Below are 9,682 nucleotides of genomic sequence, written 5' to 3'. Positions count from 1 at the left end.
GTTGCATAACTTGAGAAATAATAGTCAGTGACATTAAGTATGAACTTACAGATGACATAATGCTAATTCCATCGGAAATTTTAGGTATCGACAGGCAATTTGGGGGAACGGGTAACTTCCTCAGAATATAACCATCCCGAGTAAAATATCCTTTACCAGATAGTTTTTTTTCTGGTTTCTTTCTAGTATCTTTCGAGAATTTCTAGGTATTTCTGAGTAGAAGATACTCGGTATTTCTCAGAATAAATTATCAGAAGACGGTGTGATAGATATATATGGCGTATGTATGACCGTATAGTATAATATACACATGTTCAATTTGAAATGCAAGTTAATACACGCGTACGTATAATTCATGGTGGTTTGGTTAAGCAAGCTAGAAGGAATGGATGGTGATAGTCATCTTAGCTTTATAAGGATTATACTGTCGTTGTTAGAGATGTTTAAGAACTAGTTCATTTCATCGCAACAGATAAAGTTCGGATACTAATAATATTTTCCATGTAACACGGTGGACTGTGGTGTATTTGTGTGCAGGATTATGCGAAAAATTGCCAATTGTAAAGAGCTCAATAAGAGTAGCTTCACTCCACATAAAATGTTGAAACATCGTGCAAAGATGGCTATGAAGATTTTGAAATGTAATGATTCATTGTGGTGTTAAAATGAGTCTTTGATAGACATGAGACTAAGATTTGGTGGAAGTATGGGTTCATGTAAGCTAAGAAGATTAAAGTAAATTGTATGGCTTTGATGTGATGGTAATGGTGGCTGGGAGGGTGTTCTCCTAATTGACTAGGTTTGATGTATTAGGCAGGCTTGTAATCCCTTATATGTTGTTAAACGAAAATGTGCGGATGATGGCTTGAGTCCCTCAATGGATGTATGCAATCAAGGATTCTTTTCATTTCTGTACAGTCGAGTCTCTATTGGGTTTGGTTTTTTTGGTAAATGACTGGTACAATTGATGTATGGAGGATTGATTGCCGCGGATTTTATTTGCATTAAGTTAACGTAAATGTCATATACTAATTGATTGATTGATTATATGTTTTCATGGATTTTCATGGCTTAGGCTGTGCAGATGTCTCAATAGTAACATAATTGAATTTCGATTGGGACATAGTTGCCATGGAATCTATTTGATTCTGCATTGATTAAACATCTTTCTTTAGTTTCCAAGTCTTGAAGAAGCTTACAATCTTCTGGATTTGCATCGGCTGCCAACTAACACACTTCAAACTAAGATTGTAACTTTGTCACCTGATTATTTACATTGCCAAAATACCTGATGAAGAGAACACTCGTCAGTTTATGAAGAGAAACACTACGCCCGCCAATGTAACATTGCTTTGGCGTAAAACTCCACAAATGTTAGCCTTCCAGACGCTTCATCGATCTTGTAATCCTGGCAACTTTAGGAGTGGAATTTGACTCTTCAACACCAAGCTTCTGCTTATTCTCCTTCTTTTGTTTGCCAACGTTAACTACATCTCTTTGTAGTTGCTGCACCGAGGGTCCTTGCTGAAAATCTGATGCCCCTTGCACTATCGTTGCACCTGCTTGTGTTTCCTTGACAATTGTGGAATTAGGTAATAGAGCTGGATGCCTCAGCACATCAGTATATGTGAAAAACAATAAAATACAATTAAGAACACTATATTGTCTTTAGCTATATTGTCAAATATATCAGATGTCATTTAATATACTGAAATAACAAATTGAACTATTTAAGTCAAGAACAAATTCACAGTCAACTGACTCTCAAACGGCCGAAGAAATATAGATATAGGGAAGGGATCGGTTTACTCACCACAGTTTACTCACTTTCGTACTCTAAATAGCGTGTCAGATCAATTAATCTAATGGCTAGTTTTTTGCTTAGGTGGATAGCCATGTACTTTGTTCAGAAGGAATATGGCTTTGAGCTTGAGTCGAGAACTCAAGAGCCGAAACTAGTAATGAGTTAAAGACAATCATGGGTCCCATTTCTTCTCTCTCCTTCCTTTCCTTTGTTGTTCATACTCAGTGTTCATAGTCCACTAGGAGTATGAACACTGAATGTTCATACTCTTGTTGGACTATGAACATTTAGTGTTCATACTCTTAGTGGACTATGAACATTGAATGTTCATACTCTTGTTGGACTATGAACATTCAATGTTCATACTCCTAGTCGACTATGAACATAGAATGTTCATACTCTTGTTTGACTATGATCATTCAGTGTTCATATTCCTAGTGGACTATGAACAATCAGTGTTCATACTCCTAGTGGACTATGAACACTGAATGTTCATACTCTTAGTCTGTCAGTCCTTCTCAGTTTCACCCACTGAACTTAGGAAAATCATGTGACAATGACAAGTGAAGATGGAAAAGGAATACTCACCGTCTTGGTTGGTTGGTTGAATTCTTGGTAGGACCGTCTCTGTCAAATCTTGCACAAAGTCCACATAAATATGAACGAGCCTATCTTCGTGAGGAGCCAAATTGGCAAAGAACTCTATCACCGCATCGTCAGTCTCTAGTGTACCAACCAACAAACAGTAACATTTTCATTAGAGGGACATTCAATAACTTCTCGTATCCAATTAAACAACTTCGCTCTTGTCATTTTATTAAGCTGCATCTCTGGAGAATCAACAACTTGATCACCATTGTACACCCACACTTTCATCCCTCTCATCTTTTTACCAACCCAAATCCCTCCATAATGGGCCCTAATAGATTTGCTATCAAGATGAGTGGCTAATGTGTCACCAGTTGGAGCATCATCATCACTGTCATCTTTAGCCTCTCCATCCGTGTCACTGCCACTATCGAAGCTTGTATAAGTTGATACCAATCCAGGATCAGTTGTAGTCAGGTCACATTGCTCACTACTCATACGTGGGTTTTGCTATATTGAGGAATCTTTTAATATCTCCGCAAGCATCGAACGCAACTGTGGAGGGATTTCTTGATCACGAGTATTTAGCAGTATTGGTTCAACCAACTTTGCAAACTGAACAGAGCGCTCCCTCTGCAAGAAAGACGAAACTTACAATAACCTGTTAATGATTACATCAATTATAGAATTAACCATAAATAAACAAAAATAACGAGACTATTGTAATGACAAGTCCATTATATATTGACAACAATAGGGCATGGGTAGGTCACTATCAGACTATTTATTTGAACACCAATTTTAATAATTTTTCAAGTCATTCTTCACATCATAGTAGAAGTTGGTGTATAGAGCAAACTAATAGATTCACAAAAAATCACCTCTCGATGCCATCTATCCATGAACAACAACTCGCCAGAAGGCAGTGGTGTAACTCGAGTCAAACAGTGATCCAGGTACCAATCCAGATACACTTCACTCGTATCCTGAGGGTAGTCTACTACGTTTTCACAATGACCCATCCACCAATCATTCCACTCCCTAACACATCTTTCCATGAATTCTGATTTCGCTTCACGGTCCCATCTATTTGGTGGGGCTGGTATATGTTGTTGAAACCCAAATTGCCTCATACAACGATTAGGCATATACTTCACTACATAATCGAAGTGGATCAGCCATGTAGGTGTCGGGACCAAGAGAAGACAAAAAGGCAAAATTAGGAGTATTCAGTCACTTATCCCATGGCCGCCAGACAACCTAAGAAACAAATTAATATTAGTAACAGTATGCCAGACATAATGTGTTTTATAAATTGTTGGTATTGATAAGACGCTAACCTGATCCTCGCGGAGTGTGTTCAACTCATATTTGATAACTTGATACGATTGCTTTATGTGAGGTTGATCCCTGGTATATTTCCATCTGCAAGCCGCAGGGAATACAACTTTTGGTTCACGAGTCAATGGATACAAGCGGAACCTCTCATAAAACCAAGTCTACAGTCAAAATTTTAAAAGTTACATCAATTCCACGATATACAATTAATCCAAAAAAGTTCAACTATACCCAACAATACGTACCAACAACAATGTAGAAGAACTATACAAGTTGAGTAAAAAATTTGAATTTGTTCCCCCTCTCCCGCACTCATTTGGTGTACGGCGGATTGATGCTCCCTTTAGGGCTTTAAATAAATACGCAAGAGTAGCACTAGCCCAAGCATACATGGCACAAGACTCAATATTGTTAAGAAATTGTAGGTACTTGGTATGGACACGGTTGCCCCCTTCTTCAGAAAATATGGTGTTTCCAATGAGGTACAGGACATATGCAATTGTGGCCCTTGTTTGATGTTCAGATCCAACATTGGAAAAGGTATCTATCAACCATCGGATATCAACACTTTTCCCTCTTACTTTGTCTTTAGGGGGTGAAACGCCCAAATTTTTTGAGCAAGCCTTTTCTGCACTCCAGTCCAAGTTGTCAACAAGGGCATTCCCAAAGATATTCAAGCCTAATATATGACCTACATCTTAAAGAGTAATTGTAAGTTCAAACGATGGGAAGTGGAAAGAATTGGTTTCAGGTCTCCATCAGTCAATCAGAGTAGATATCAACTCTCTGTCCTCTTGGAAATGTTGAATTTTTCTAAGGTATTGAAACCCCATTTTTGAAACCATCTTCTTTTGGTCTCTAGATAACTTCCACTGATGTAAATTTTTAGTGTGCTCATGGGTACTAACCACTGGATGATCCTGTTTATCATTTACACGAGTTATTGGTTGTGAATCGATATGTGCAATAAAATTAAAGTAGAGTAGAAATCGAAATAAATTAACACTCCCTCCACAAGTAACGCCGATATATGGTCATCTTGCATATACAAGTAACTGCTAGTCCGTGGCGGTATGACCGTTCCCATTTCGTGCAGACCACTTCTTTTGGTTCTAGTAGAAGCGCTGCAACGTAATCATTTAGATGTCAGCTGTAACCAAGTGAGGATCATCTCCCATCACTAGAACGTTTAAAATAATTTTGTGATGCATAATCGTATTTGTAGGTGTTTACTGTTTATATAAAAACATAGTTTAAACTGTGCAACCACCTCAAATAAATAATAATTAAAAGATTGAGTATACTCCAATGAAACTATCTTAAAATGAACGATCAATTTGGATGCTTATATGTAAGTATGTAACACAAAAAACATATTAACAGGGGCAAACAAAAATAAGAGGAAAAATAATCAACCAAATAAGTTAATAAGTTAATGCCCTCATATGTTAATAAAAACAATGCAACAAAAGAAAAAAAGAAAAGAAAAAAGGAGTTCGGAATGGTCGCAGGTGATATCTCCAAATCCCTAATTCAAAGTATATATGTTTAGAAACAAGAAGAGTGAAAAATAATTAAGAGACTAAAGAGAATATTTGTTACCTTTTGAAAGCCGGTAGAGTTTGGGGAAGAGTTTCTGGCGTATAAATGAGAGACTGAGTGAAATAATCACTCCCAAACCCAAGCTATTTTATAATCACTCTCAAGGACAGGGACGGGGAAAGTTCAAGTTTGCCCTTGAATACGTGTACACAATAAAAAACCCCTGCAAAAAACTCTCAACAAAAAACCCCCACAAAAAACTCTCCACAAACCGAAAACCTAATCAAAATCTCAAACTTCCATCAAAACAAGACAAAATGTCAAAATCACCGTTGCCGATTGAAGAGAACACATGCAACACTGAAAATTGCACAAATCTAAGTCTTCAAAATCAAATTTATTGTGAAGAACACCAAGATAAATTAGACCAATAAATTGTGTTATTTTCACAACTTAAGGACGGGGAAGAAGGCGAACTACCATTATGGGTACATTTCAATGATGTTGAATTATATTTTTCATGTTATAATTATTAAAATTCATGATTTTTTTGCTAGAAAAAGATATGAACATTATTTGGTCATATCACTATTAGGATTTTCATGGTAACTTGCATAGTTTACATGTTAGGATATGAATGTTAGGAAATATATGTATGAACATTCATTGTTCATACTCTTATTGGATTATAAACATTCAGTGTTCATACTTTTAGTGGACTATGAACATTGAATGCTCATACCTGGCCATACATCAACAGACTAATGTTTATACTTTGCTATTTTTTGATTTCGATATCTGACGTTCATTTATTTGTAGGACTTACGCCTAGGGATGAAAAGAAAATCAAAGAAGAAGAACAAATCAAAGAAAAATAAGTCCCTAGGGAAAATAGCACGTTCGAAATCTGCAACTAAGCAACGGAAGCCAGAATCGAGTAGCACTCCTATCAAGAAAAGGAAGAAAGAGTCAAGCAGCAAAGTAGTTCCTAAAAACAAGAGTAGGAAAACAATTTCTAAAAAGAATGTAGAAGAGGAGAGTGAAAAGGAGAATGAAGAGGAGGAGAAGGAAGATAAGGGAAAGGAACTAGTATCGACCAAGGCACCGACACCTTAGCTGCGAAACAGCCTCTCCTGGATGATAAATCTAGTAAAACTTCTAAAGGAAAAGAAAATTTCAGAAAATTATGTTGAGGCAATGAAGAAGACACCATTATGGTTGTTGTTTAAAGCATTGTGGGAATGCACTAGTAGAAAAAAGGCTTTTTGTGACTGTTTTAAAATGTTATTTGTGACTGTTCTGTTCGAAACGGTCACAAATGGCAGAAAAGGGCTTTTGTGACTGTTTTAAAAAGATTTTTGTGACGTGCGTTTTCGAAACGGTCACAAATGTTTTTTTTTTCTAAAAAAAGTGTGTATGTGTGGAGAACTATTTGTGACTGTCATATTCAGAAGTGTGACAAATGGTTTTTTCTAGGTTGTGGAGTATAATTTGTGACTGGTCTTCAAAAACAGTTACATATTCCCATATTCCCGGACTTTATGTGACAGTCCTTAATACCCAGGTATTCTTGGCTCCCCCAACTACAAGAGCCCAAAAAAAAAAAAAACTGCAAGAGCCCACTAAGTAAAAGTAGTTAGAAACCCAGGGCTCGGTTTCCCTATTCTTCCAACACCTCCAGAAACACTTCCAAGTACGTGCTTCTACAAAAAAAAAACGCTCGATCTCCCACGACTCTCTCTCTCTTAACTTCGGCCGTTAGGTTTCCAATAACTGTGTCAAAGTCCTTAATCAGTGTTCATTGGCTCTTCCTTCTCATCTCTCTCTTCGATTTTGAATTAAAAAGTTTTCATATTTTGAGTTCTATGCGATTTTTCTTTCAGGAACAGGAGGTTGCTTGCTCCAAAGGTTTCTTTTTTTTTTTCTCTTTCTTTCTCTTTTATTAATAATAAAACACTAATCTTTTGTCTTGCCTTTGTTAGAAAATTGGGATTAATGAGGAGATATTCACTGTTGATCTCAAAAAAGGAGAGGTTGCCCAAGGTTAGTGTTCTTTTCCTTGATTAAAGTGAATTAGATAGGAAGAAATGGGATAAAGTTTTGATTTTTATATAGCAATTATAGAAGCATGTAGAGATGAATTTATAGTAAGAGGAAAATATTGTGATGTAGCCATAAAAAGTTTTGTTTTTTTTTATGATCTTAGCTTAAATTTTGAATTGAAACTAAATGTATTGATTGAGTCATGTATGTTTAGAGAAATAAGAAAGTGTACACTTGGTTTTGTTTTGTCCTGTAAGGGCTCATAATTTAACGAATGCAACTGAGAAGTTATTGATTTTGAACGATTTTAGCTTAGTTACACACTTATGTAATAATGTATCTTCTATTTACGAAATCTAGGCCCATTTGAAGGGAAGCCTGATGCTACATTTTCCTTAAAGGATGAAGATTTTGTTAAGGTTGCGACGGGGAAGATGAACCCGCAATTTGCTTTCATGAGGTCTGTGACTTTTGAAATTGTATGTGGTTTGGAAGAAATTCTTTTTCTATTTTGTGGTTTGATGAGGGGTTTGTTTATGGTTTTTATGGATACAGAAGAGTAATGAAGATCAATGGTAGTCTCAGTGCTGCACATAAATTCACTCCTGATATCTTCCCAAAGCCTTCAAAGATGTGATTGAGCAATCTATTTGAATGGTATTTTCTCTTAGAATATGCAACTGCAAAAATTATTTAGATTTATATGCTTTTATGAAATGATATATTTTCCATTCTGTAATGTTTCTTTCCAGTCCTAGTGTACATTCAGGGTGCGTTTGTTTACCAGGAATCGGACTTGAGGAGTGGAATTAACTGGAATTCTTGGTGGACCACTCACTTTTGGCCTATTTGGAGACATAGAATCTAATAGAATTGGATTCTAAACGGACTCCAATTCCTTTTATTAAGTCTTTGACAGACCCCTGTTAATCCAAAGGAATCCTAGACTATGGGAATTGGTTTTTTATTTCTAATCCGAAAATGGGGAAATAAACTAAAAATTGGAGTCTATTAGAGGATTCTATACGGCAACCAAACGCATTAATTGAAGTAGGAATTGAATTCCGATGATTTCTAAACGTTTGCCAAATACACATTTTGTAAGTTGGAATCAAATTCTATTCTAATAGATTCCATTCCAATGGTTTCCTACTCCATTCTATTCTTAATTAGTTTCCAGTCTCAGTTGCCAAACACACTCTCAGGATGAAGTAGCTAAGGAGAAGTTGGGCATATGGAATTTGTTCTGCTTCAATGTTTATTGCAGTGTTGATATTCTTATCTGGGACTAAGAGATACAGATACAAGAAAGGGTCAAGAAGTCCTATGGTCCAAAATTTTCAAGTTATTGTAGCTTCTATAAAGAAAAGAAAGCTCAACATGCCTTCAAATATCAGCTTATTATATGAACATTGTCCCCTGGCCTCAAGAATCTATCACACGGATCAGTTTAGGTGAGTAGTAGATTTCTTTGCATGAGTCCAGACACTAAGATACCATTGCTCCAAGGTAAGTAACCAAAGACACAGGGCAAGCAGATTAGGATTAACTGGACCTAAGAAGAGGACGCAAGTTCGGGCCTCCTTTGGGACCCCAGGTATAGGGAATCCGGGCTGGCGTGCGGATGATTGCCGGTTCAGAGTTCGGGTACATTTTTGCGAGCAAAAAGGCGTGTTACCCAAGGGAGAGGAAAAAAAAAAATCAAAACTCGTCTTCTGTGCCTACAAAACTTCCTTTACAAAGATGAATAGTTTGGTTGACATGTACCAAGCCTCATAATAAACAAGGGAAAAAGAAGATTTAAAAAAAAAAAAAAAAAAAAGAAAAAGGATCTACTCTTGGACAAAGATATGAATATCCAATTCAATCATCGGTCATTTTCTGAGGATTGTACAACTGATGACTGGAAGCTTTTCTTTCTGTTTCTTGGACAAGGCTGCCATAACTGCAGAAGAGGATTTTCAAATGATCATCCCCAAACCCTTGGAGACTTTGTTTAATTACGAAGATAGAAGAAGTGAAAATGGTGATCAGGTTACTTCCAGTCTAGGCAACGACAATCATATTTTGGACAACATATGCACAAATGATCACCTTCTCTGTAGAACAATCTACTACTACGTGGAGATCAATTGGTCATTTTCAAATTCCAATAGGCTCACTTACTGCCTTCTTTGTGGGAGCCATAATGATCACCATTGCAGTCTATGACCGTTTGATCATGCCATTTTGGAAGAAATGGAAAGGAAAACATGGTATGGTTGAAAGAAAAATGTTAGTAATGCAAGTATGCACCATTTTATGCTAACCAGTGATTTCTTGTACCTACAATGAGGTTTCAAAGAGACTTGCAAAGTATTTCGATAG

At 36.6% G+C, this 9,682-nt stretch overlaps 1 long non-coding RNA gene across 2 annotated transcripts; it reads left to right on the top strand.

Annotated features, from left to right (window-relative positions):
• Positions 1–6,922: 6,922 nt before the first annotated feature.
• Positions 6,923–9,594, top strand: LOC147504781 (uncharacterized). Of its 2 annotated transcripts, XR_015220454.1 has the most exons (4): positions 6,923–7,164; positions 7,255–7,315; positions 7,676–7,972; positions 9,251–9,594. It is a non-coding gene; the product is annotated as an uncharacterized LOC147504781 (long non-coding RNA). The 2 variants fall into 2 exon arrangements; XR_015220453.1 differs by lacking the exon at positions 9,251–9,594 and having other exon boundaries at positions 6,943–7,164; positions 7,676–8,056.
• The last annotated feature ends 88 nt before the right edge of the window (positions 9,595–9,682 follow it).

The sequence above is a fragment of the Coptis chinensis genome, chromosome 4 (assembly GCF_015680905.1).
Source record: "Coptis chinensis isolate HL-2020 chromosome 4, ASM1568090v1, whole genome shotgun sequence".
Lineage (NCBI taxonomy): Eukaryota > Viridiplantae > Streptophyta > Magnoliopsida > Ranunculales > Ranunculaceae > Coptis > Coptis chinensis.
Note: the sequence above shows the minus strand (reverse complement) of the source record. Positions and strands in the feature narration are given on the sequence as shown.